The following is a 5221-nucleotide window of genomic DNA, read 5'->3' on the forward strand; positions in this document are numbered from 1 at the left end:
AGTGTCACGTATGGAGGATACCTGGCACCACCCCTGCGGTAAATCATGTTTGTGGCAGCATCTTGCTGTGGGGATGTTTTTCAGCGGCAGGGACTGGTGGACTAGTCAGGATCGAGGGAAAGATGAATGGAGTAAAGTACAGAGAGATCCTTGATGATAACCTACTCTAGAACACAGATCCCCTTCTAACAGTACAATGACCATAAGCACACAGCCAAGACCATGCAGGAGTGGCTTCAGGAAAAGTCTCTGAATGTCCTTGAGTGGCCCAGCCAGAGCCAGGACTTGAACCTGATCGAACATCTCTGGAGAGACCTGAAAATACCTGTGCAGTGACGCTCGCCATCCAACCTGACCGAGCTTGAGAGGATCTGCAGAGAAGACTGGGGAAAAACTATGAAATAAGGTGTGTCAAGTAGCAGAGGTGGGACCAAGTCATTGTCTTACAAGTCACAAGTAAGTCTCAAGTCTTAGCACTCAAGTCCCATGTCAAGACAGGCAAGTCCGAGTCAAGTCTCAAGTCTTTATCTTTGAGTTTCGAGTCCTAAAGTCATAATGTGCTCTTTTTTCACCTTTATTTAACCAGGTAGGCTAGTTGAGAACAAGTTCTCATTTACAACTGCGACCTGGCCAAGATGAAGCAAAGCAGTTTGACACATACAACACAGTTACACATGGAATAAACAAACATACAGTAGAAAAGGTCTATATACAGTGTGTGGAAATGAGGTAAGATAAGGGAGTTAAGGCAATAAATAGGCCATGGTGGCGAAGTAATTACAATATACCAATAACACTGGAGTGATGGATGTGCAGGAGATGAATGTGCTACGTGTGCTCTTCACCAAATGCAATACCATTTCATATTTTTAACAAGAGTAACAGTTAGTATATTACATTTACGCAAGTCATGAATGCTTTTAAAAATATCTATATTAATTACTTTCCAAATCAAATTATATTTCCATGGAAATACATGGGTAGCCATGAGAAAAGTCTTGGGGTATCATTCCAAGGGCTCAATCTGAATTCACCCGCCGACGTTCCTCTGCACTGCCACGCACAATTTGATTGGCTGCTGTCCGATTCAAACTGTAATCCGTTAAATGAAGAGTTGATGCGGTGCACTTTTTTGTTAATAGCATCATTTTTAATATTTGGGCTTGGGGAGGGTGTCAGGTCGAGTCATAAGGCTCAAATCCAAGTCAAGTCACAAGTCATTGGTGTTAGTCAGTCGAGTCCAAGTCATCATATTTGTGACTCGAGTCCACACCTCTGCCAAGTAGTGTCATACCAAATAAGACTCGAGGCTGTAATCGCTGCCAAAGGTGCTTCAGAAAAGTACTGAGCAAAGGACCTGAATGCTTATGTAAATGCAATATTAACGTTTTTTATTTTTAAGAAATGTGCAAAAATGTTTACAAACCTGTTTGCTTTGTCATTATCAAGTAGTGTGTGTAGATGGGGGGGGGGGGGGCAAACAATTTAATATATTTTAGAATCAGGCTGTCATGTAACAAAATGTGGAAAAAGTCAAGGGTTCTGAATAATTTCTGAATGCACTCTAGCTCCATTGTTGAGTAGTTATTCCTCGTGTCACCATTTTTTATTTTAACTGCATCATTGGGAAGGACTCATAAGCAAGCACTTCACGGTTAAGTTTACCTGTTGTATTTGAAGCAATTGACAAATACATTTCGATTTAGGCCTACTACACACGATCACTTGATGATTAACAGGCACCTGTTAATCAGTACAAACACAGTACAGTATGAAAATAGGCTAACACTGTTTCTCCAATAGAAATCCCCGATCACATTTGTAGAAGATGTCATGGCGACGTCGGTTAGCTAAACTAATGCATATAAATACGTATAGGTTCTGTCGTATCGCACTACATTGCGCATGTATAGGCCCTCGAAGGCACTTCGATATAAAGTTGTTTTTGATGAAAATGTGTCACTTTCACGAGGTTGGAGTAATAACATATGCAACTACTTACGACATTGGCTCGAATCAAGGTTGTGCCTTTTAGATTTCGAGAATTAACTAAAGGAAGGTTTTTCCACTTCTCATTCATTGACTTCTCAAACCCTGCCTGGCCTGGTCTGTTTGGCAAGTGTTCCCGGGAGTTTCGCGATTTTGCGCCTCTGGGTTTAGAAACTGATATTATTTCGACGTAATCATTCGATAGATTTGCAAAGGATAATCTATTGTACTTTTCAATGCAGAGAATACTGGTTTAAATAAACTTGGGTTTAAATAAACTTGGGATTCAGTAAATGGCTTGCAATAAATTTGGGATTCAATACAAATTGACAACTTGCATTGCATAAAAATACTTACCTAAATCTGTCATACAGCTTCCATAAAAATGTATCTGCAATTAAATTGCAATGTTGAGGATAAATTCTAGTTAAATCTGTCAATCTACCAAAATGAACTCAGGCAATTCTAGGACTACCAATGGGGCCTTGCAGCCATCCGACCCTGATCTCGTGTTTCGTTAGCATCTGCCAGCAGTATAGTTCTCGGTGAGGCCGGGTAGGCGGAACACCATTGTCGATACAAAATAACATAAAAACTACACGAAATATATAGAGCTAAAGCTACGTCAGACGACGAACAAATACCGATATCCTAAAGGTAAGTGAATGTTGTCAGCATCAAATTCAGAAATAATTTTGCTAGCTATGTTAGCGAGGTAGGCTAGCTAGGCTAGCGTCTGACTAAAGTCGTCTAGCTAGCATTGTCCAGTCATCTAATTGATTAAACGGAATCCAAGTTCAGTGACCGCATTTGTTCACATTAGCAAGGTACATTTCAACAAACTAGTGTGATGGCTGTTGTTCATATACATGTATTTTTTCGAATCGCGTTAGCTGACTAGCTAGTTAGTTAATTAGTTGGCTATCGAGTTCTCTCGCATCTAAGTGAATCGCGTAGCCAGCTAGCTAACGCCGGTCTCGGTAATAATGCGAGAAGAAAAGGAAACTAGCTAAATGTAGCCACGCTAGCCCTGTAGCCGGGTGTGGGTTGTTGTGGGATGGGATTCAAGTTTAAGCCCAATTTGATGACCATCTGTTTTCAAATGGCATAAATGTTATACTTGTGACCATATGTAGGTTGCTGCATAAATAATTGTTTTGTCGGAATTAGTTTATTTGATGCTGATGAGTAGCGTAGCTAACGTTAGGCAGGTAACTTTTATGCGGTTCAATGGACAATGCTCGGCTGACAGTCCCTCGACTCACAAAGGACTTGCAATTTATCCCATTTTCCCCTAATGTGCCTCGTTAGCTTTAGTTTCTTAGCTGGCTAATGGGAACAAATCTGGAAATACTAATGTTAATTAGCAAGGTACTAGCTATTGAATTGTAACGCTAACGTTACTTGTCTTGAGAGTTAGCGAACGTTAGCGGTTGACAGAAATCATTCAGCAAACCGACATAATATCCAAATTGATTCATAGGTCTTTCAGTTTTGTCAAGGAACATTTATAAGTAGTACCCAGCGCTTATTTTTTACAGTTATATTAAAATGTCTGTCTGACCACTTGTGATCAACAATGTAATGCCTTTGTTTACAGCACCATTGGCAAACTGTTGTTTTAATCATCAACATATTTGAACCTTTATTGTATTCAATTACAGCCTCAGTGTTGTGGCCTTCACTAATGACTACTACAAATAATGTTTTGTCTTATCAGATGCCTTCAGCAACAGTTGGCAACAATGCTGTTCAGTCCTCTAGCCCAGAGTTGGGTTCTGGGACACAGTCTGAGGCCATGAAGCAGGTCCTGCAGGTGATAGACAAGAAGGTCCGCAATATGGAAAAGAAAAAGGTAACAACAATGTTTCCTTTTTTTCATCTAAGCATGCTTTCGGATACCTCCCAAAAAGTATAGGTTGTTTCATGCTTAGTCATTGCTTGAGACCAACTGGGGAGCAATTCTGGATGTCTCGTCTGGGAAGATTGTCTGCCTTATGACCCTGCATTGACTGTCTCAAAGTTGGTAACTAAGATTATGGCTACAGACAAATTTAGACAATCATTAACTTATGACCTTATTTGGCGTTAGAATCACAGCACTTAATAGATGGTATAACCTCAGTTGGTATATTTCTGCTGAAAGAAACTCAGCAGACCTTCTCGTAACCCTTATTAAATGTGCCATATTTCTATAGGGCAAGCTGGATGACTACCAGGCCAAGAAGAATAAAGGTGAACGGTTGAACCAGGATCAGCTGGTACGTACAAGACACTGGTCTGGGTTGACGTTAGCTCAGGGAATTTCAATAGTGAACTTAATTGTTTAACCTGTTGCATATGTACTATAATCTTTCGTTCTTCAGCTTTCCATTGTTTTTATACTGTGGTGTTTGTCGTTTTGATCTATGACACAGCTAACAAAACATTTCATGTTCATTCCCTCTTGTCTCGTCTGTAGGATGCCTTGATCAAGTTCCAGGAAGTAACTAACAACCTGGATTTTGCAAGGGAGTTGCAGAAGAGCTTCCTGTCTTTGGGGCAAGAGGTGAGTAACGTCTCAAGGTTTCATTCTGGTCACTATGACCACACTCACTGTATTTATTAGGTGCTGTTTCTCAGTCACTGTGGCCATAGTGCAGTGACAACTCCTTCCCAATTCCTTGCAGATCCAGAAGGCAGTGAAGAAGTCTGCCCGGAGGGAGCAGCTGCAGCGGGAGGAGACGGAGCAGCGGCGGCTGAAGACTGTTCTGGAGCTGCAGTTCCTGCTTGACCGGCTGGGGGATGAGCAGACGAGGCAGGACCTGAAACAGCCTGCTGCAGGCTCCCCCCTGCTCACCGATGCTAACCTCACCGCACTGGACAATTTCTACAAGCTGGTGGGCCCTGAACGGGACCATGACGTCAGGTACAAACCTTTTGTTTTCGCTCTTTTTTTTGATGGAGGAGTGACGTAATATGATGGTAGGCATGTTGTAAATGTCCTTCTCTGTTCTCCAGGTTGACTGACCAGTATGAGGAGGCCTCCCTACACCTATGGGAACTGCTAGAGGGCAGAGACCAGGCTGTGGCAGGAACAACATGTATGTTTCTAACACTTTTGAAGTGGCTCTCATTTGATTTACATTTACATTTAAGTCATTTAGCAGACGCTCTTATCCAGAGCGACTTACAAATTGGTGCATTCACCTTATGATATCCAGTGGAACAACCACTTTACAATAGTGCATCT

General features: G+C 41.6%; 1 pseudogene; it reads left to right on the forward strand.

Annotated features, from left to right (window-relative positions):
• The first annotated feature begins 2486 nt into the window (after positions 1 to 2486).
• The window catches only part of LOC111969486 (caprin-1-like), a 23549-nt pseudogene continuing 20814 nt past the window's right edge, over positions 2487 to 5221 (forward strand).

This window comes from Salvelinus sp. IW2-2015, linkage group LG10, assembly GCF_002910315.2.
Source record: "Salvelinus sp. IW2-2015 linkage group LG10, ASM291031v2, whole genome shotgun sequence".
Taxonomy (NCBI): domain Eukaryota; kingdom Metazoa; phylum Chordata; class Actinopteri; order Salmoniformes; family Salmonidae; genus Salvelinus; species Salvelinus sp. IW2-2015.